Raw genomic sequence first — 25,180 nt, 5'->3', positions numbered from 1 at the left:
TCCTAAAGGTAACCTCAGCGTAGTGCAAAGGTTAGCATGTCCGCCTATGACACTGAACGCCTGGGTTCGAATCTTGGCGAGAACATCAGAAAAAACAAATTATCAGCGGCGGTTTTCCCCTCCCAATGCTGGCGATATTTGTGAGATACGGTACTATTTGGTATGGCAGCCATGTCCGATTTGGCTAAAATTTCATTCTCAGATAGTGCTCTGTTATGACTTCCTACAACTGTGCCAAGTACGGTCCAAATCGGTCTGTAACCTGATATAGCTCCCCTACAAACCGATCTCCTGATTTGACTTCTTACGCCCCTGGAAGCCACAATTTTTGTCCGATTTGGTTTAAATTTTGCATGTGGTATTCCATGTTCCACGTCCGATTTAGCTAAAATTTCTATCTCAGATAGTGTTCTGTTATGACTTCCTACAACTGTGCCAAATACGGTCCAAATCGGTCTATAACCTGATATAGCTCCCCTATAAACCGATCTCCTGATTTGACTTCTTGAGCCCCTGGAAGCCACCGTTTTTTTCCGATTTGACTGCAATTTTCCATGCCGTGTTCTGTTACGACTTCCAACAACTGTGCTAAATACGGTTCAAATCTGTCTATAATCTGATATAGCTTCCATATAAAACGACTTCCCCATGTGACTTCTTGAGTCTCAAGAAGCCATAATTTTTTTCTGATTTGGCTGAAATTTTGCATGTGCCATATATGGTTCAGTTTGGTCTATATTTGGATATAGCTGTCACATAGACTGATTTCACGATTTAGTGTCTTGGGCCCATAAAAGGCTCTTTTATTACCCGATTTAGCTGAAATTTGGCACAAGGGCCTATGCTAAGATTTCCCACATCTATTTCCTATATGATTTATATCGGTCTATGATTGGATAGAGCTGCTATATAGAGCGATCTCCCAATTTTAGTCTTTGGACCCTAAAAGCAGTCTTTTATGTCCGATTTCTCTAAAATGTGACACAGTGAGCTGTTTTAGGCCCTACGACATCCTCATTCAATATGGCCCCCCCCCCCCCCCAATGGCTGTCATATAGAACGATCTCCCATTTTAAGGTCTTGGGCCCATAAAAGGTGCACATTTGATCCGATTTCGCTGAAATTTGGCATAGTGATCTATGTTAGGCTTTTTGACATCCGTGCCCAACGTGGTTCAGATTGGTCAACATTTGGATATAGCTCTTATATAGACTGATCCCACGATTTAGGGTCTTGGGTCCATAAAAGGCGCATTTATTACCCGATTGCGCTGAAATTTGGAAAAAGGAGCTATGTTAGGCTTTGCGACATCGATTCCCTATATGGTTCAGATCGGTCTATATGTGGATACAGCTGCCATATAGAGCGATCTCCCGTTTTAAGGTCTTGGGCGCATTATCCAATCCGATTTCGCTGAATTTGGCATAGTGACCTATGTTAGGCATTTCAACATCCGTGCTCCATATGGTTCAGACTGTTCTATATGTGGATCTGATCTCCAGATTTAGGGTCTTGGGCCCATAAATGCCGCATTTATTACCCGAACTTGACGCAAGGACCTATGATGGGCTTTCTGAAATTCGTTCCTCATGTAGTTCAGATCAGTAAATAAGTGAATATAGCTGCCATATATACCGATCTCCCGATTTTAGTCTTTAGGACCAACGACATCCGCATTCAATATGGCCCCCATTGGTCTATATTTGGATATAGCTGCCATAAATTGATCTCCCGTTTTAAGGTCTTGGGCCCATAAAAGGCGCATTTATTGTCCGATGACGCCGAAATTAGGGACAGTGAGTTGTGCTAGGCCTTTCGACACCCTCTTCAATTCGGCCCAGATCAGTCCAGATTTGGATATAGCTGCCATATGGACTGATCTCTTGATTTAAAGTCTTGGGCCCATAAAAGGCGCATTTATTGTCCGATGTCGCTGAAATTTAGGGCCGTGAGTTGTGTTAGGCCCTTCGAAATCCCTCTTCAATTTGGCTTAGATCAGTTCAGGTTGAGATACAGCTGCCATATAGACTGATCTCTCAATTTAATGTCACCGCTCCATAAAAAGCGCATTTATTATCCGATTTCGCTGAAATTTGGCAAAGTGACCTATGAGAGGCTTTTGGACATCCATCCCTTATAAGGTTCGGTTGGTCTATATTTGGATTTAGCTGCCATATAGACTGATCTCCCGATTTAGAGTCATGGGCCCAAAAGAGGCGCACTTATTATCCGATTTCGCGGAAATTTGGCAAAGTGACCTATGAGAGGCTTTTAGACATCCGTCCCTTATGTGGTTCAGATCGGTCTATAGTTGGAGAATATAGCTGTCATATGTACCGATCTTTTGATTTTAGTCCTTGTACCCATAAAAGCAGCGTTTATTAGCCGATATCGCAGAAATGTGACACAGTGAGCTGTGTTAGGCGATACAATATCCGCATTCAATATGGCCCCCATCGGTCTATATTTGATTATACAACTGGCATATGAGCGATCTCCCGTTTTTAGGTATAGGTCGTCTTCCGTGCCGAGTTTGGTCCATATCGGACAATATTAAAATAAAGCTGCAATGTTTCATAAATCATCCATTTTTCTCCAGATTATGAGGAAAGGTGGTTAACATGTATACCCGAAGTGGTGGGTATCCAAAGTTAGGCCTGGTCGAACTTAATGCCTTTTTAGTTATTTGTAGATATTTCTGAGAACTATCCACAAAATTGGAAATTGGACGACAAAAGAAGATTTGGCAGCTCTAACAAATATTAGAAATACCTAGGGGACCAACTTTAGGGGCCTGCTAAAAGACACCCGGACAACCCAGGGCGTTGAAAATTTGCAAACGATCGCACCTCAGCTCTAACCATTCCAAATTTCAAAGAGATATCTCTACACGTGGCATATTTTTACTAGGTTTTTTTTGTTCTATCCTACAGTGCGATCCCTGTGTGCGAGCGGGGGTCATGGGTTCGATTCCCAACAGAGTCCTTGGTCTGTCGCTATAAAAAAAATAAAAGGGCAGGGCCGAACTTTGGATACCCACCACCTCGGGTATATATGTAAATCCCATTTCGTCACAATCCGGTAAAAATTGAATAACTGAAACACTCAAATTCGGCACGGACATTAAGTCGTTGTTGTAGAACAAAATATTGGTCTTTTTGGCAGATATATCCAATTATAAACCGATCTGAACCATATTAAGGTCGAATATCATAAGGCTCAGAAAAACTCACTGTTTTGAAATTTCAGCGAAATCGGCTAATAAATAGAGTTTTAAGGGCTTCAGTCCCCTTATATGGCAGCTATATCTAAGTATAGTCCGATCTGAACCATATTTAGGTCGGATGTTGGGAGGTCTTAACCCACTCACTGTTTCAAATTTCAGGGAGATCGGGTAATAAATAAAGCTTTTATTGTCTTCAGACCCCTTATCGGCAGATCGGTTTATATGGCAGCTATATCTAAATATAATCCGATCTGAACCATATTTATGTCGGATATCAGGAGGCTAAAAATAACTCAATGTTTCAAATTTCAGCGAAATCGGATAATAAATAAAGTTTTTATGGGCTTCAGACCTTTTATCGGCAGATCGGTCTTTATGGCAGCAATATCTAAATATAGTCCGATCTGAACCATATTTAGGTCGGATGTTGGGAGGTCTTAACCCACTCACTGTTTCAAATTTCAGGGAGATCGGGTAAAAAATAAAGCTTTTATTGGCTTCAGACCCCTTATCGGCAGATCGGTGTATATGGCAGTTATATCTAAATATAGTCCGATCTGAACCATATTAAGGTCGGATATTGGGAGGTCTCAACCTACTCATTGTTTCAAATTTTAGCGAAATCGGCGAAAAAATAAAGTTTGTATGGGCTTCAGACCCTTTATGGGAAGATCGGTCTATATGACAGCTGTGTCTAAATATAGTTCGATCTGTACCATATTTGGGTCGGATATTGGGAGGCTTAAAATAACCGACTGTTTTAAATTTCAGCGAAATCGGGTAATAAATAAAGCCCTTATTGGCTTCAGACCCCTTTTTGGGATATCGGTCTATATGGTAGTTATACCTAAATATTGACCGATCTAATCCATATTTATGTCAGATGTCGGGAGGCTAACAATAACCCATTGTATTAAATTTCAGGGAAATCGGGTATTAAATAAAGCTTTTATGGTCTTCAGACCCTTTATCGGGAAATCGGTCTATATGGCAGCTATATCTAAATAAAGTTCGATCTGAACAATATTTGGGTCACTTGTAGGGCAGTCTTAAACTACTCACTGTTTCAAATTTCAGTAAAATCGGATGAAAAATAAAGTTTTTATGGGCATTAGAATCTCTATCGGAAAATTGGTCTATATAGCAGCTATATCCAAATATGGTCCGATTTGGCCTGTTCAAGAACTAAACCAGCGTGCACACGTATCTGTGCCAAATTTCAGCTTAGTATCTCAATTTTTGAAGGCTCTACAGCGATTACGACAGACGGACGGACAGACACACGGACATTGTTAAATCGTCTTAGAATTTTACGACGATCCGAAATATATATACTTTGTAGGATCGGAAATTGATATTTCGATGTGTTGCATCCCACATCCTGAATTCTATGGTGATGGGTATAAAAATGGGAGGACCCTTATAAGTTTTTACTGTTCCTGGAATGTTCACGGGCATATTTCCATTTGATCATTGATATGAGAGAAATATCCCTCCTGTTCGTCAATAGAATGTTCATGGGCAAATTTGTCATGCCCCAACGGAAGGACAAACTTAAAGTACCCCCACCCTATGGTCAATGGGTTTAAAAGCTTTATCACATTAAACGATTCCTTTACAAATTGCATCACACCATTCTTAACACTCTTTGGCAAGTGTTTCCCATGTATGAAAATGCTCAATTCCGCATATTTATGTTGTCTATGATTCACGCCTACTATCCCCAAAACCTATTGGTTGCCACAATAAGGCAACATATGCCATTTCTTTTGGGAGCCCATGGTGTGTAGCGGCTGCAGTTATATTGCATGCAGCAGTTTTGACTACAGCATCAACCTACTTTTCTTCTTCTTCGGCTGCTTCCACTCATTTCATTTCGATTTGTTGGCTTTGATATTTCTGGGCTATGATTTACTCACTCGCTGGCTCACAACAGGAAGCCAAAAATTTGTTTTGGGGAGAAACCTTAAAAAAAAACGAAATGCGTGTGGGTATTTTGGGTTCGTTGACTGTGGCAACATGACACAACCAATCCCCGAAATTTGTTGTATGTAAAGGATTTTCTTTTTTTGTTCGAGTTGGGTCTGAGTGTGAGTGGGAAATAGGCAGTAAGTACTCAGTACCATGGTTGTTAGTACTCTGAGTGGAGGTTAACATTTTTATTTTATATATGTTATGAGTATGTGTGTGCTTAAGGATGGTTATTGATTTTAATTTCGTTTGTGGATATGGCTAACAGCAAACAAACAAACAAACAACATCTCAACTACATAATTTCTTAATGATGTCGAACAAGGAGTGGGATTATGATTATGTGGAAAACAGTGCGGCATTAGCATAATACAAGTACGAGTACACTCTAATTTATTAAATTATGTATTCAGTTTTTTAGGGAGTAGTTATAGACAGATGGAAATTATGGAGAGAAGACAAAAATTAACTATTGATTATATAAAACAACAAATAGTTAATTACTATAATTGCTTTTGTTTTATATTTTAACTTGAATGCTAGAAAAATTAGCAAACAAAACAAGCTATAGTCCGATTCGGACCATATGCTAAACATTGCTGAAGTCATTGTGTAATATTTCAATTCATTCAGATAAGAATTGCGCCTTGTAGGGGCTCAAGAAGCAAAATCGGGAGATCGGTTTATATGGGAGCTGTATCAAGCTATTGCATTTGCAATTTGCATGTTGAAGGTCATAGAAGAAGCCGTTGTACAAAATTTCAGCCAAATCGGATAAGAATTGCGCTCCCTAAAAGCTGAAGTAGCCAAGACCCTAGATCGGTTTATATAGCAGCTATATCAGGTTATGAACCGATTTGCGCCATATTAAACACAGTTGTTGGAAGTCTTAAAAAAACACCTCGTGCAAAAATTCAGCGAAATCGGACGAGAATTGCGCCCTCCAGCGGCTCAAAAAGTCAAGACTCCAGATCGGTTTATATGGCAGCTACATCAGGTTATAAACCGATTTCAAACATACTTAGCACAGTTGTTGGAAGTGATACCAAAACACCACGTGCAAAATTTCAGCCAAATCGGATGAAAATTGCGCCCTCTAGAGCATCATGAAGTCAAGACCCCAGATCGTTTTATAGGCAGCTACATCAGGCTATGAACCGATTTGAACCATACTTAGCACAGTTAATGGAAGTCATAACAAAACACCTCATGCAAAATGTCAGCCAAATCGCATGAGAATTGCGCCCTCTAGAGGCTCCAGAAGTCAAGACCCAAGATCGTTTTATATGGCAGCTATATCAGGTTATGAACCGATTTCAACCGTACTTAGCACAGTTGTTGGAAGTGATACCAACACACCATGATAAAAATTTTAGTCAAATCGGATAAGAATTACACACTCTAGAGGTTCAGGAAGTCAAGAACCAAAATCGGTTTATATGGCAGCTATATCAGGTTATGTACCGATTTGTGCCATACTCAGCACAGTTGTTAAAAATCATAACAAAACACCTCAAGCAAAATTTCAGCCAAATCGGATGAAAATTTCGCCCTCTAGAGGATCATGAAGTCAAGATCCCAGATCGGTTTATATGGCAGCTATATCAGGTTATGTACCGATTTGCGCCATACTTAGCACAGTTGTTGAAAGTGATACAAAAACACCATGTGCAAAATTTCAGCCAAATCGGATGAGAATTGCGCCCTCTAGAGGCTCCAGAAGTCAAGACCCAAGAACGGTTTATATGGCAGCAATATCAAAACATGGATCGGTTTATATGACAGCTATACCAAATTATGAACCGATTTGAATCACACTAAACACAGTTGTTGAAAATCATAACAAGACACCATGTACAAAATTACAGCTAAATCGGATGAGAATTACGCCCTCTAGAGGCTCAAGAAGTCAAGATCCCACATGGGTTTAAATGGCAGCTATATCAGGTTATGTACCGATTCGCGCCACACTTAACATAGTTATTAGAAGTCATAACAAAATACCTCATGCAATATTTCAGCCAAATCGGATGAAAATTGCGCCCTCTAGAGGCTCCAGAAGTCAAGACCCCAGATCAGTTTATACGGCAGCTATATCATGTTATGAACCGATTTCAACCATACTTAGCACAGTTGTTGGAAGTGATACCAACACACCATGTGCAAAATTTTAGTCAAATCGGATAAGAATTACGCCCTCTAGGCGCTGAAGATGTCAAGACCCAAGATCGGTTTATATGACAGCTATATCAAAACATGGACCGATTCGGCCCATTTACAATCCCAAGAGACCTACACTAATAAAAAGTATTTGTGCAAAAATTCAAGTGGCTAGCTTTACTCCTTTGAAAGTTAGCATGCTTTCGACAGACAGACAGACGGACGAACAGACGGACGGACAGACGGACGGACATGGCTAGATCGACTTACAATGACATGACGATCATGAATATATATACTTTATGGGGTCTTAGACCCATATTTCGAGGTGTTACAAATAGACGGACGGACAGATGGACGGACAGACGGACGGACAGACGGACGGACGGACAGACGGACGGACAGAAGGACGGGCGGACAGACGGACGGACAGAAGGAGGGCGGACAGACGGACGGACAGACAGACGGACGGACAGACGGACGGACAGACGGACGGACAGACGGACGGACAGACGGACGGACAGACGGACGGACAGACGGACGGACGGACAGACGGACGAACAGACGGACGGACATAGCTAGATCGACTTACAATGACATGACGATCATGAATATATTTCTTTATGGCGTCCCAGACGCATATTTCGAGGTGTTGCAAACAGAATGACGAAATTAGTATACCCCCATCCTATGGTGGGTAGGGTATAGAAACGTCTATGATACACACCACCATAGATATATTCATCATCCTGTTTTATTAAAACTCAACTACCATATCCATAGTTATGTCCAAATATGGTCTGGTCTGGATCATATTTGATGCAGGTGCCGAGGACTGCTATACTAACCACAGTAACAACGAAATTGGGCAATACATCCGTATAAAGGCCCTATATTGGAAGATCGGTCTATATGACAGCTATATCTAAATATAATGCGATCGAAATCATGTTTTGGTCGAATATCGGAAAGCATATAACAACACACTTTTTAAAATATAAGCGAAATCTGGTAATAAATGCGACTTAAAAGTCTTATGCGGCTTATGGCCCCAAAATTGGCAGATCGGTCTATATGGCAGCTATATCTTAATATTGTCCGATCTAAACCATATTTGCGTCGGATGTTGGGTGTCTCAATACAACTCGCTGTTTGAAATTCCAGCGAAATCGGGTAACATATGCGTCGTTTATTGGCCTTAGAACCTCTATCAGCAGATCGGTCTATATGGCAGCTATATCTAAATATGATTTGATCTGCACCATTTTCTGGTCCGATCACAGAAGGACTATGAAAACTCAATGATTCAAATTTCATTGAAATCGGGTAAAAAATACAGCTTTTATGAGCTTAAGAACCTAAAACGCCAGAACGGTCTATATGGAAGCTATATCTAAATATGATCCGATCTGGACCATATTCAAGTGGGATGTCTGGAGATATATATAGCACTCAATGTTTCCAATGTCAGCGAAATCGGCTAATAAATGCAGCAGTTATGGGCTCAAGACCCTAAATCGGCAGAACGGTCTATATGGCAGTTATGTATACTTAAATGGGGTCCGATCTGAACCGTATTTTAGTCTTTTGGATCTTTGTGGATGTCGACGTTAATAAATCTCCGGGCCTGGATGGTATATCAACTCTTGTCCTTTGTAAGTGTTCTGCAAAGCTTGCTTGTCCACTACGCAAACTTTTCAACCTTGCTTACCATGGGGGAGCTCTCCGGCGAGTTGGAAAATTGCGAACGTTTAGCTCATCTCCAAATAGGGTGAGCCGAATCGCCCTGCGAACAACCGGCCAAGTTGCGATATGCTCTGCTCTCTCCAAGGACAATAGACAATACAGCCTATCGCAGAAAAAGCTCTACGAGAGACCTAATGACATTTCTGTCGGAACGTTAAAGTCGCTCTATCCCCTAGTTTGGTGAGAGTAAGGTCGTGGCTTTGGCTTCAAGGCTAATCGCTTCGTTCGATTTCTATCAATCTTTCTCAGAGATCCCAGTAAACGAGTTGTTGTAGATGGGTTCTCATCCGATGAGTATACATTGACCGCAGGTGTGCTCTGTCCTTTCCCCTGCCCTTTTTATACCCACCACCATAGGATGGGGAAATACTAATCTAGTCATTCCGTTTGTAACACCTCGAAATATTCGTCTAAGACCCCATAAAGTATATATATGCAGGATCGTCTCGACATTCCGAGTCTATCTAGCCATGTCCGTCCGTCCGTCCGTCTGTCGAAAATATGATAGTGTCGAACGCGTAAAGCTAGCCGCTTGGAATTTTGCAAAGATACTTTATGTAGGATTGCAAATGGGCCATATCGGTTCAGATTTGGAAATAGCCCCCATATAAACCGATCCCCGGGTTTGACTTCTTGAGCCCGTATAAGGCCCAATTTTTATTCGATTTAGCTCAAATTTAAAAGAAAGACTTGAGTTATGATTTTCAACATCCGTGCCAAGTATGTTCTGAATCGGCCAATAAAAAGATATAGCCCCCATATAACCGGATCCGGGATTTGACTGCTTGAGCCTTTAGAAGCCTCAATTTTCATCCGATTTGGCTGAACTTTGGAACAAAGACTGAAGATATGACTTCCAACACTCATGACGAATATGATCCGGATCGGTTTATAAACAGATATAGCCCTCATATAAACCGATTCCCAGATTTGACTTCTTGAGCCCTTTGAAGCCTCAATTTTCATCCGATTTGGCTGAACTTTGGAACAGACTTGAGTTATGACTTCCGACGTCCTACCAAGTATACTACGAATCGGTCTATAAAAAGATATAGCCCGCATATAAACCTATCCCCGGATTTGACTTATTTTCATCCGAAGCCTCAATTTTCATTCTATTTGGCTGAAATTTAGAAGAGGGACTTGAGCTATGACTTTCAACATCCATGCCAAGTTTTAACTGAATTAGTAAATATGGTGATAGGGGCCCCCCAAGTACCGATATCCCGATATGACTGCTTGAGACCAAAAGAATTCAAATGCAAACTCAGTCAGACTTCGAATGCAGTCTACTCATTTGCCGATGACAGTAGTCTTTCATTCATGTTCATTCGACCAAAGGCCCAGTATTCAAGAAACTGTGTAAAGGAGCTGTATTATGGATGAGAAACACTCCTAGGATCTATTGGCCATTTCCGAGTGGGGTAAAATAAAAAAAGTAGACTTTAACGGACAGAAGACGCAATGCTGTTTCTTATCTCACAAGCGGTTCACTGACCCTCTACAATCGTCGATATCTATAGACGGTATAGATAGTGAGCAGCCAGAAGATACAGTGTGATGTCCGTTGGTCTGAGCACGTATTCGAAGTGTCGAAAGAAGCATTCAAGTGTTTGGGCTTTCTTAAGCGGTGGAAAAAGTATTTCAGCACTCCAGATCTTCTTAACATCCACCAACATCAGGCGAAAATGGAATATAACTCTTTTATGTGGGCAAAAGCTCCAAAGTCATGCTTGGAGCTACTTGACTGGGCTCATCAGAAAGCGATATTGTTGATTGGGGACAAAAGGGTATCCAACTCTTGAACATGGTCGAAATGTGGGTAGCGTTGTACTGCTCTATCGTTACTTTAATGGCGTGTGTTCCAGGGATATCGGTCTTCTTATTCCTGACGTCAGGACGTTTACCAGGAATACAAGACTTGCCAGGATCTCACACCCATTTGTGAAGGGGGATTTTTAGCTATTATCTTTTTAGCAACACTGGTTTAAACAGCTCACACAAATTTTGTCTGTTGTTTCACTGTCAAACATCTTCAGTTTGGTCCATAATTTAACCATGAATCGTTCCACAAACGAACAACGCTTGCAAATTTTTGAATTTTATTATCAAATGCATGCTCTGCAAAGAAAGTTCATTGCGCGCTTCTTCCATTTTGCGACGAAGTTCAGTTTTGACTCAATGGGTACGCAAATAACCAGAATTGTCGATTTTGGAGTGAAGATCAGCCAGAAGCATTGCAAGAGCAACCAATGCATCCAAAAAAAGTTACAGTTTGGTGCGGCTTATGGGCTGGTGGCATCATTGGACCGTACTTCTTCAAAGATGATGCGAATCGTAAAGTAACTGTGAAGGGTATACGCTATCGTGAGATTATATTCAACTTTTTTTGCCCAAAATGCAAGAGCATGACTTGCATGGCATGTGGTTTCAACAAGACGTTGCCACATGCCACACATCACGCGTAACAATGGACTTATTGAAAGGCGAGTTTTGTGAAGATTTTATTTCATTTCGGGACAGGTCAATTGGTCGCCTAGATCGTGCGATTTAATGACTACAGATTTTTTTTGTGGGGCTATGTTAAAGCTCATGTCTATACAGACAAGCCCGCGTCAATTGACCCATTGGAAGTTAATATTGAAGCATTTATTCGTGAGACACCGGCCGAAATGTTGGAAAGAGTATGCCAAAATTGGACGAAGAGGATGGAACATTTTAGGCGCAGTCACGGTCCACATTTGCAAGAAATTATCTTCAAGTTTTAAATTATATGGAAGATTCAAACAAAGATTTCAAGCATTTTTCTGAAGTTTATTTTTTTTATACCCTCGACCATAGGATGGGGGAATACTAATTTCGTCATTCTAATTTCGTCATTACTCTTTGAAATATTCGACCATACATTATATATATTCTTGGTCGTCATGACATTTTATGTCGACCTAGCCATGTCCGTCTGTCTGTCCGTCCGTCTGACCGTCCATCCGACCGTCTGTCTGTCGAAAGCACGCAAACTTTCGCTGTAGTAATGCTAGCCACTTGGAATTTTTCACAAATACTTCATATTAGTATAGGTCGTTTGGAATGGTAAATGGGCCATATCATGTTTTCATGTTTTGATATAGCTGCCATATAAACCGATCGTGGATCTTGATTTATTGAGCCACTACAGGGCGCAATTTTTACCCGATTAGGCTGAAATTTTGCACGACGTGCTTTGTCATGACTTTCAACAACTGTGCCAAGTATGGTTCAAGTAGGTCCATAACCTGATATAGCTGCCATATAAACCGATCTTGAATCTTGACTTCTTGAGCCACTAGAGGACGCAATTCTTATCCAATTTGGCTGAAATTTTGCATGAGGTGTTTTGTTATGATTTCCAACAACTGTTCTAAGCATGGTTGCAATCGGTCGAAAACCTGATATAGCTGTCATATAAATCGATCTGTGGTTTTGACTTCTTGAGCCTCTAGAGGGCGCAATTCCTAACCGATTTTTCTGCAATTTTGAACGACGCGTTTCGTCATGACATCCAACAACTGCGCCAGGTGTGGTTCAAATCGGTCCATAACCGAATATAGCTGCCATATAAACCGATCTTGTATCTTGACATTTTGAGCCACTAGAGGGCGCAATTTGTATCCAATTTGGCTGAAATTTTGCATGAGATGTTTTGTTATGATTTCCCATTCGGACCATAACTTGATATAGCTCCAATAGCATAGCAATTTTTTTCTTTTATCCTTTCCAAATGCGATCCATGGTGGAGGGCATATAAGATTCGGCCCGGCCGAACTTAGCACGCCTTTACTTCTCTTTTTTAACTTTCCTATAGCTCTTAAAAAATCAACCCTTAGTTTGAATTTTTCTTCATACTGTCTGAAGTTCTTGACAATGTTTGCTGGGTTATCAAGTCATTTAGTTCCACCATTTAATTTGTATAAATAGCATACAAAGTTCTTCGAATTCAATGTTTATATAAAATGTTCATCTGAATTCTTCCAAATAAATGGATTTTTATACCCACCACCATAGGATGGGGGTATACTAACCTAGTCATTCCATTTGTAACACCTCGAAATATTCGTCTTAAACCCCGTAAAGTTTATATATTCTTGATAGTCTCGACCATCTGCGTCGATCTGCCCATGTCCGTGCGTCTGTCGAAATAACGATAGCGGTCGAACGCGTAAAGCTAGCCGCTTAAAATTTTGTACAGATACTTTATATTGATCTAGGTCGTTTGGGATGGCAAATGAGTCATATCAATTCAGATTTAGATATAGCTCCCATATAAACCGATCTCCCGATTTGACTTCTTGAGTCTTTACAAGCCGCAATGTTTCTCCAATTTTGCTGAAATTTTGCGTACAGTGTTCTGTTGTAACTTTCAATAACTGTGCCAAGTACGGTCCAAATCGGTCTATAACCTGACATAGCTCCCATATAAACCGATCTCCCGATTTGACTTCTTGAGCCCTTACAAGCATCAATTTTTGTCCGATTTGGCTGAAATTTTGCACGTAGTGTTCTGTTGAGTCTTTCATCAACTGTGCCAAGTACGTTCCAAATCGGTCTATAACCTAATATAGCTCCCAAATAAACCGAGCTCCCGATTTGACTTCTTGATCCCTTACAAGCAGCAATTTTTGTCCGATTAGGCTGAAATTTTGCACCTAGTGTTCTGTTGTGTCTTTCAACAACTGTGCCTAGTACGGTCCAAGTCGGTATATAACCTGATATAGCTCCCATATAAACCGATTTCCCGATTTGACTTCTTGAGCCTTTACAAGCCGCAATGTTTCTCCGATTTTGCTGAAATTTTGCACGTAGTGTTCTGTTGTGTCTTCCAACAACTGTGCCAAGTACGGTCCAAATCGGTATATAACCTAATATAGCTCCCATATAAACCGATCTCCCGATTTGACTTCTTGAGCCCTTACAAGCTGCAGTTTGTGTCTGATTTGGCTGGAATTTTGCATGCGATGTTTTGTTACGACTTCCAACAACTGTGACAAATACGGTCCAAATCAGTCTATAACCTGATATAGCTCCCATGTAAACCGGTCTTTTCATCATCCTTGTTCAATACCTAGAAGTTTTAATTTTTGCTGGTTTGACAGGAGTTTGGTATGTACAATAGAATAAAATTATGCCCTTCTACAAAATTTATTTTGTATAAATTTTTAGCAGAATCCATGGTGGTGGATTCTCAATATTCGGCCCGGCCGATCTTAGCTTGCTTTTACTTGTTTTTATCTCGGTGCTGCATCCAAAGGGTCAATGTGATGTTCAAAATGTTAAGAGTTAACCAAAGATAAGACATTTTGTTGTATCTCGAGCCAGTTGTTTCTTCAAAACAAATATTTTCGTCGACAATTTTATATCCAAAAAATGTTTATGTCCAAAAAATTTTTATTTCCAAATAAGTTTAATGCAAGCAAATATCATATCTGCGAATTGTGCACATGCCTTTGCAATGCACTTATTTATCTTAAAAATATGTTTTTATTAACAATAAAAGATATCTTTAAATAAGATAAGACTTGTGATAAAATTTTCACCACTCTAAATTCACAGAATAAGGCTACACGTTTTAACGATAATTTCGTATGGATATTTGTATAAAAATACAAATCAAATATACAAAAGATTGTAAACCTGGAATGAAAACAGGAAGAAAGTATAAATATGGCTTCCTGTAGGGTGACATAAGGCATGAAAGTTACCAAGTATCGCTTCTAAGTAGCTGTAACTGGGCAAATTGCACTTCAACCCTCATACCAATTCTGAATACTGACCTCCCCATTGTTTTACCCTAGAGTAGCCGCATTTAACACTCATAAAAGGTAGTGAACTAAAATGATCCGCGAAAATCCATGTTTTCATAGAACTCAGTCTATAAAATCATAGTTGAAGCGGTGGACCAGTAAGCATCTGAAATGTCCGCACTCCATTCCAGAAAAGGTGCAGTATACGCACTAGCGAATGCATTGGAAAACTACAAGGACGACAGGAGAGCTGCCCCAACCAAACCCCAAGGAGACCAGTTGTACTATAGAGAGACTTGTTATGGATATGGATTTGTGGTTAGCCAGAGACTAAATAAAATACACTGCCTCCAGTTTTAAATCGGTTGATGAGAGACTAGTCACAGTTCGCACAATAGCCAAATTTTTATACTCACCACTAAAAGCTAGTCATTTCGTTTGTAAAACCTCGAAATATTGATCTGAAACCCCATAAAGTATAGACATATTCCTGTCTATCGAAATCATGGTAGCTTTCGAACGCATGAAGATGCAAATGAAAATTCGCCCATGTACATTCCATTAAGGAACTGGGGCAAATTTCCCACAAATCAATGAGTGCGGTCCGATTCAACTCTAAGCTCAATGATAAGGGACCTCCTTTTTATAGTCGAGTTCGAACGGCGTGCCGCAGAGCAATACCTCATTGGGGAGAAGTTTTTACATGGCAAAGTTCCTCACAAATGTCGCCAGCATTAGGAGGGGATGACCACCGTTGAGCCGCATGAAGATGTACGCGTGAAATTTTGCATCGATATGTCTTACTGACATAGGTTGTTGGCGATTGCAAATGGGCCATATCGATTCAGATTTGGTCACGAATTAAGGCCCATTTCCCTTTAGGACGCATAGTTTAGGAGATAAAGCCATTTTTAAGTTTTCATGCGAAAATTTTAAATTTTCGGTGGAGTCACGAATTAAGGCCCATTTCCCTCTAGGACGCGTGGTTTAGGAGATACAGTCATTTTAAAGTTTACATGCGAAAATTTTAAATTTTCGGTGGAGTCACGAATTAAGGCCCATTTTCCTCAAGGATGCATAATTTAGAAGATACAGCCATTTTAAAGTTTTCATATTGAAATTTTCTGTGCAGTCACGAATTAAGGCCCATTTCCCTTTAGGACGCATAGTTTAGGAGATACAGTCATTTAAAAGTTTTCATGCGAAATTTTGAAATTTTCGGTGGAGTCACGAATTAAGGCCCATTTCCCTCTAGGATGCATAATATGGAGATACAGCCATTTCAAAGTTTTCATGCGAAAATTTTAAATTTTCGGTGGAGTCACGAATTGAGCCCCATTTCCCTCTAGGACGCATAGTTTAGGAGATACAGCCATTTTAAAGTTTTCATATTGAAATTTTCGGTGGAGTCACGAATTAAGGCCCATTTCCCTCTAGGACGTATAGTTTAGGAGATACAGCCATTTTAAAGTTTTCATGCGAAAATTTTAAATTTTCGGCGAAGTCACGAATTATAGCCCATTTCCCTCTAGGACGCATAGTTTAGGAGATCAAAAACGATCCGGAGTTTTTACTTCTTGAGCCCCTATAGGCCTAAATTTTCATCCGATTTGAAATCTGACACAAGGACTTGTGTTGTAGCTTCCAACATTCATGCCGGGTATGATTAGACTTCCTTATATATGTAGAAGAGACGCGTGAATGACTGATCGTCGCCCAGCCCCAAACGGCCATAGCTATAGTCATGAAATTTGTTGCTAATGTTGATCTAGTGTTCAAGACATGGGATAAAACGGCATTTGGTGATATTCGAACGTTAAGGTCCTAAAAAGTCCCAAATAATGCGAGAATATGGACTGCTTGCCCCGGGCGAACGGAAAGGACTAAAATTATGTGGAATTATTTGCGCCCAAATTTAAGGGTATATCTTATCATGGCCTGACAAAACACAAGGGCAAACCTATCGAAGATATATTTTCATCAGATTAAATACGTGTTAGGAGACACTAATGCCAAAAAAGGAAGGAGAACATTTGATAAAAAAAAAAACAAGTAAGAGCGCGCTAAGTTCGGCCGGGCCGAATCTTATGTACCCTCTACAATGGATCGCATTTGTCGAGTTCTATGTGCGGTATCTCTTTTTAGGCAAACAAAGAATTTTGAATAAGAACTGTTATGCTATTGGAGCTATATCAAGTTATAGTCCGATTCGGACCATAAATGAATGCTGAACATTGTAGAAGTCATTGTGTAATATTTCAGTCTATTCAGAGAAGAACTGCGCCTTGTAGGGGGCTCAAGAAGCAAAATCGGGAAATCGGTTTATATGGAAGCTGTATCAAGCTATTGATCGATTCAGACCATATTAGACACAAATGTTGAAGATCATGACAGAAGCCGTTGTACAAAAATTTCTTCCAAATCGGATGAGAATTGCGCCCTCTAGAGGCTCAAGAAGTCAAGATCCCAGATCGGTTTATATGGCAACTATATCAGGTTATTTACCGATTTGCGCCATACTTAGCACAGTTATTGGAAATCATAACAAAACACCTCATGCGAAATTTCAGCCAAATCGGATGAGAATTGCGCGCTCTACTGGCTCAAGAAGTCAAGGTCCCAGATCGGCTTAAATGGCAGCTATATCAGGTTATATACCGATTTGCGCCATACTTAGCACAGTTATTGGCATCGGGATGACGGCAGAAGTGAGCGATAGCTTTGCTTAGCTCACAGGCAGACCGAGAAAGCGATTCGTGGCACGACGAAGGAGACAGAGGAATATGTACCGGCAGCTCAATCGGGTGAAAGTGCAGTGTGCTAGAAGGGATAGGACTGACATTCCAAGTACTTCTACGGAAGCTGGAAAAATTATCAGACCTCCCGAAGAGCATAACACTGCTAAAATGCTGAAGAAGAAAAAGGGCTGCTCGCTTTCAAGTACTCTGAGAAAACAAAGCCACCAATCCAATGGATACTCCAGACAGTGTCCTGCGGAACGAAGGAAGCGCACACGGCCCCTGAGTCTTCATGGAGGACTGTGACTTCCAAACGAAGGCCACAGCCATCACAGGGGAACGCTGAGAATGGTGAGCTGACTTCAACAGAGATAAGCTGACTTATACAGTCATCGATATCAATGATCGCAATGTCATCGGTCCCAAGTGGAGGAATTAGTTAACGATCGGATTTTCGAACATGTGTGGAACTCTGTAGAGGGTCCACCCATACAATTTGAGCTGCGGGTATAGAGGGGACATCTTTATGCTGGGTTTTGCGTTGGCGTAATGTATTGATACCGTCAAACAGCTTGTCAGATGTATCCACGCTCCCTGGGAGGGCGCAAAGCTAGACCTGGTGAGAAAAATGGATAGTCTTCATCAAGGGAGGGGGCAATAAATTTGCGACGGAACGCATGTTGGGATTCTTGGGCAAGGAAAACCAAGGTTTCGTCGCAGAGAAGTGGGAGGTCTTCCACAAAGAGGAGAAGGAGGAAGGAAGACTCCTCGTGGTTGGCATTGATCAAGTCTCCGTTAAGAGTTTGGCTAAGACTTAAGGCATGGCGCACTACAGGAGCAAAGCTGTCTTTTTCAAGATAGGAAAGACAAGGATAGGCAGAAATTTTCCTATTGAGATATCAGGCCGTGCAGTGGCAAGTAACTCAATACCGCCCAACGTATAGGGTGCTGACAACGACTAAAGACTAGGATAAGCCAAGATCCTTTTACTAAAATATCAGGCAGTGGCGAAAGACCCAACATAGCCTAACAAACAGGGACCCGACGATGGACCCATCACCGACTTCAAGCTTCGGAATACAGGGATAGGTAAAGATCCCAATATTGAAACATTAGGCAGCGCAGCGACAGGAGTCTCAATGCAGCCTAACGAACAGGGAGCCGATGATGGTACCATCACCTACTCCCAAGAAGCCCATTTGCTTAAGATTTGGAAGACTAAGATAGGCAAAAATCTTAGTATTGAAACATCAGACAATAAAGGGAATGAAAACTCAATGCAGCCTAATGAACAGGGACCCGACGGTGGAACCATTACCGACTTTATAAAGAGTCGGAAGACTTGGATAGGCAAAGAACCTAATACGATGACATCAGACAGTGCTGTCACTGCACTGCCCCTGATGTCATCGTATTAGGTTCTGCAGGTCATCGTATTAGGTTCTTAGGTCAATACAGTCTGAAGAACAGGGAGCAGACGATGATGCCCATTCATTGGACAGGGACTGAGATTTGTTTTAGACTGTCTACCCATAATACAGTCCTGCGGGCGGAGATCCGGGCGATCATGGAATGCATGAAGTGGTGTGGTGCTAACTCAAGGACGACGAGTGTGAATATCTTTACCGGCAGTAAAATTTCCATAAGGGCAAGAGCAGCCAGGACGGTAAGGTCACGGACAGTCTTGCAGTGTAAGAAGGAGATTAACACCTTCTCTGAGGATGGGAAAATCCGCATCGTTTGGGTGCCGGGTCATAACGGAGTAAGAAGGAATGAACGGGCAGATTATTTGGCGGTGAAGGCCAGAGGACTGCCGTCGATAAACTTGATTAACCCGAAGCCTTTCGGATCGACGCAGTCCGAACTAAGGCAATGGGCCACGAATACGCATGCAATATTGTGGAACAGCGAAACGGTCGGTAGGAAAGCTAAAATCCTATGGGGGGATCCAGATCGTGAGAAGACGAGACTATTACTGAAAGGAAGTAAAAAGGAGGTCAGTATATAACTATTGGTATCATAACGGGACACATAGGAGTACGAGCTGACTTATGTAAAATCGGTGTGGCAAGTGATAGCATGTGTAGGGCATGTGGGTAAGATGATGGAGCATTTCCTATATCATAGCCCGGCTTTCAGGGTTAAGAGACGTCGGCGCTTAGTGGGGACACAATACCAGACATAAACCTATTAAGGGGAGTGGTATAGAAAACAATTAAGGATTTTGTAGGTAGCACGGAATTCCTAACCTATAGCTGACTTAGGTGCATGTCTATAGTGGCATGGGGCGGATTAATATATGCACCCTCTTTTCAACCTAACCTAAACTAAGGCCTCAAGAAGTAAAATAGGGAGATCGGGATATTGGTTTATATGGGAGCCATGTCGGGTTATAGACGGATTCAGAACGTATTTGGCACAGTTGTTAGAAATAATGACGGAACACCAAAACAGAACAAAATTTCAGCCAAATCGGACAAAAATTGCGGCTTGTAAGGGCTTAAGAAGTCAAATCGGGAGATCGGTTTATATGGGAGCTATATCAGGTTATTGACCGATTCAGACCATACTTGTCGCAGTTGTTTATAATCATAACAAAATACCATGTGCACAATTTCGGTTTATATGGAAGCTATATCGAAATCTTAAGCGATATGGCCCACTTACAATTCTCAACGACGTACATCAATAGTAAGTATATGTGCGAAATTTCAAGCGGCTAGCTTTACGCGTTCCACCGCTATGGTGATTCCGACAGACGGACGGACATGGCTAGATCGACAGATCATATATATGCTTTATGGGGTCTTAGACGAATATTTCGAGCTGCTACAAACGGAATAACTGGATTAGTTTACCCCCATCCTATGGTGATGGGTATACAAACAAAAATAAATCATTTATGGCAAAGCACTCATATCACATTTCCGCTTTTTATTCAAAATGTTTTTTCTTTATTCTCAATTCTATTAGCCCTGTGCAAATTTTTGATTTGATTTCATGGTATTGCTTTCATGCCTTTATGACAGTAATAGAAAATAGGGCGATTTCATCATTGCTTTTCATGGGAAAAATGAAATCAATTTTCTTTGGGTTTCAAGTGCTGCCAAAAGTGGTCTATTTCAAATGTTCCTTCTATTTTGTCGAGGGTACACCGACAAGGGGTTTGTAAATTGCCTCTATTGTTGGCCATTGTCTTTTTCAAGTATTTTTGCGGCTGCTGCATAGGGAGGAAATGGTTGAATACTTTGGCATGCGTGCCTGTGTTCAAGTGTTCCAAGATCTAGAGTCAATGGTGTGTGTCCATCTGTCATTCCAGCAAAGGAGAAGATTTTTTGCCAATAAAGGAAATCCTTTAGAAAAACGTTTTGAGTGCGCATTGTTGTCAAAAGGGGATTAGCAAGGGAAAAAGGGAAATGCTGATGATAAAGAGGGAAAATATGAAGTGATTTTTTCCATTTCTATACCTAAAAGAAATGTTTAATCAATTTTCATATCTTTTAGCCCTTGTCCATTTGTCTTTGCATTTTGGTGCTAAAATATTGTATATTGATTTTTGAAAACATAATATTGTTTAGGTATCAAAGATTTCGCCGCAGAAACAGAAATTGTCCTCACTTCTTTCAAAAGTTGTTGGACTGCTGACAAAACATTTGATGGCCATTTAAAAGAAAACGTTTCTATTATGGTCTAAATGGTAACATCGGTAGGCGACACGACAACATAACTGTCCGACAAACTTGTTACGGCCATAAAGAAAGAAGTTGGTCAAAAGTGATGCTGCTGCTGCTACCCGGCTTGGTGACAGAGTAATGAAATAAAAATTAAAGACTCCACACAGTCCCAATGAATGCAACTAAATCAGCAGCAACACTCTAAAAATAGTTGCAAGCAAAGTTGCAAGCAAAAACAACACAAAGTTGCTGACGTTGAAAACGATGACGACTGCAACACGACGACTTTTCCTATAAAAGAAAACTGTGTCAAGCGACCACATAGAGTTCATGTATTGTAACTCCCCACACATATTTGTGGTTACATATTGGAATGCCTGCCATATGTCTGTCTGTCCGTCTGTGCGTTTGAACGCTTCCTCCGTCTACTAGTTTTTCAAAATCTACAAAAACAAATGTATGAAAAGACTTGCAACAAAGCATTATGCTTTAAACACTTCTATTTGTTGTTGTTGTTGTTTGTTGCTGCAGCAAGGTGATAAGGTGCAGTACATCACGGCCATGACCATGGATGACGTCCATCTTTGTATAGAAAAATGCTGTTTGCCTAAAACGAAGAAAAGGCCAACACTTAAAAGCCTGCCTTGGCACAAGTGCTCTCGCAAGACTACACTTTGAAATTGGAAAAAGCTGAAGAGTAATGCAATGCTGCAAATTTCCCGATCTCTTATGTAGTGACTTACTGAGTGCTAAGCCAAGTAGTTTGTCATGTAACTGAGCTACTGCTGGGCGAATGTGAGTAAATCCAGAAAATAAAACAAAATAAAATAAATTAAAATAAATGAAATAAAGTAAAATAAAATAAATAAAAATAAAATAAAATAAAATAAAAAAAGGAAATTGTAATGAAATGAATAAAATTGTAATGAAATGAGTGAAATTGTAATGAAATGAGTGAAATGAGTGAAATGAGTGAAATGAATAAAATGAATGAAATGAATGAAATGAATGAAATGAATGAAATGAATGAAATGAATGAAATGAATGAAATGAATGAAATGAATGAAATGAATGAAATGAATGAAATGAATGAAATGAATGAAATGAATGAAATGAATGAAATGAATGAAATGAATGAAATGAATGAAATGAATGAAATGAATGAAATGAATGAAATGAATGAAATGAATGAAATGAATGAAATGAATGAAATGAATGAAATGAATGAAATGAATGAAATGAATGAAATGAATGAAATGAATGAAATGAATGAAATGAATGAAATGAATGAAATGAATGAAATGAATGAAATGAATGAAATGAATGAAATGAATGAAATGAATGAAATGAATGAAATGAATGAAATGAATGAAATGAATGAAATAAATGAAATTAATTAAATGAATGAAATGAATGAAATGAATGAAATGAATGAAATGAATGAAATGAATGAAATGAATGAAATGAATGAAATGAATGAAATGAATGAAATGAATGAAATGAATGAAATGAATGAAATGAATGAAATGAATGAAATGAATGAAATGAATGAAATGAATGAAATGAATGAAATGAATGAAATGAATGAAATGAATGAAATGAATGAAATGAATGAAATGAATGAAGTGAATGAAATGAATGAAATGAATGAAATGAATGAAATGAATGAAATGAATGAAGTGAATGAAATGAATGAAATGAATGAAATGAATGAAATGAATGAAATGAATGAAATGAATGAAATGAATGAAATGAATGAAATGAATGAAATGAATGAAATGAATGAAATGAATGAAATGAATGAAATGAATGAAATGAATGAAATGAATGAAATGAATAAAATGAATGAAATTAATGATATGAATGAAATGAATGTATTGAATGTATTGAATGAAATGAATGAAATGAATGAAATGAATGAAATGAATGAAATGAATGAAATGAATGAAATGAATGAAATGAATGAAATGAATGAAATGAATGAAATGAATGAAATGAATGAAATGAATGAAATGAATGAAATGAATGAAATGAATGAAATGAATGTAATGAATGTAATGAATGAAATGAATGAAATGAATGAAATGAATGAAATGAATGAAATGAATGTAATGAATGTAATGAATGAAATGAATGAAATGAGATTAAGTGATATGAAATGAAACAACATGAAGGGAATGGGATGCAATGGAATGGGATGCAATGGAATGGAATGGGATGCAATGGAATGGAATGGGATGCAATGGAATGGAATGGAAATTAACTACCATAGGTAATTTAATACTGGAATGACTCAATTTCTTCCCATCTTCTTTTCGTATTGTCATGTTTTTTTTTGTTTCTTGTGGCCAAGTTGCATTACCAGTGTAGTTAGCTGTTTGGTCCACGGTGTCGCTTTGTGTATCACTCATCTTCCGTTGGGTGTTTGTACTTACTTTCCTTTTAAAGATCCATTTGTTTTATTACTCACATTCATTGTTCAGTAAATATTTTTATTGCAGTTGACTGCAGCAAACAGAGAAGAGGCCTGCAGTTCAAGTGCATCACATCATGATCATGACTATCAGCAATGTCTGTGCCTTGATGTATGTCTGTCTTTATAATAATTTTGCAGTAGCAAATTCTTTTATTTCCTTGCTTCTTAAATAGTGAATTTTATATAGTGGCAATGGAATATTTTAGAACAAAGGTTTAAGAGTAAACAAAAGGATGACTATATTCTGTTTTCTGAGAAATAAAAGAATATTACAGAATTAGAAATATTTTGGAGAAAATATTTGAATTTTACAAAAATTATTGAAGAAAGGCAAAATTTGGGTATTTAATATTATTATTGTCTTCCTATGGTATAATTGACACAATTGTTTCAACATTGAGTTGCGCATGCGCACACTTCTACTTTTATCTTAAAGAAAACATTTTGCAAATTATATTGCGTTAATCTTATTATATGACTGTTGACTGTTAAATTTTCGCTGTTTTTGCTGGTGTATTAAAAAAATTTTTCATTCATCCCATTTCTCTCTGAATGAACTAACACGTTATAAATAAATAAAAAATTAATGGAATTGTTGTCTGTATTTTTCGTTGATATATGTCTCTACTTACGGACATGAAACACATTTCCAGCAGCATTCCATGAAAGAGTTGCATTCATTTGGTGATGAGGAGCCTATAAATTAAATTGCAGCTTCATTTCTTCGCTTTTGCCTCTGAGTCATCTTGGCAAATTTTTGTTCCTTATTTGTTTTGTCAGTTATAATAAAAATAAATTTTACTTTTGACCTCGATGTATACATGTCAGTACTTGTGCAAGGGAAACAATTGAAAGGAAGCAACTGTTGGAGTTGCAAAAAAAAAATTAGGGCAACATGTGGATATTAATGTGTATGTAATTGGGGAATTTTTAAATCAATATATGAGGGAATAAAGTAAGAGGAGAAAAAAATTTCATAATAATATTGGGCCCTCTAGAGGCTTAAGTAGCCCAATCGGGAGATTGCTTAATATGCGAGCTATATCCGGTTATTCGAGATTTGGACTATTTTTAACACGGTTGTTGGAAGCCATAACAAAACACTTTAAGATAAATTTCAGCGTAATCGTATAATAATTTCGGAAAAATATAATAGGGAGATCGGTTTGCATGAGAACTTTATCAGAACTTGGGATGATTTGGCTCATTTACAATCCTAACCGATTTGGGATATCCGACTGACCAACTCCGAATTTTAGTGGTCCGAACGGGACTTGAGATCAACTTTGGACCATATTCTTTATTGTATGCAGCGGGCAAAAGCGCTCATTATCAAACAAATATACCACATCTAATGACAGAATACACCACCGGAGGAATGACAATTGTTCGGGCCTTCCAGGGTTCAGAGA

Source organism: Stomoxys calcitrans, chromosome 4 (assembly GCF_963082655.1).
Source record: "Stomoxys calcitrans chromosome 4, idStoCalc2.1, whole genome shotgun sequence".
NCBI lineage: Eukaryota > Metazoa > Arthropoda > Insecta > Diptera > Muscidae > Stomoxys > Stomoxys calcitrans.
The sequence above is the reverse complement of the archived record's forward strand: the minus strand, read 5'-3'. Positions refer to the sequence as shown.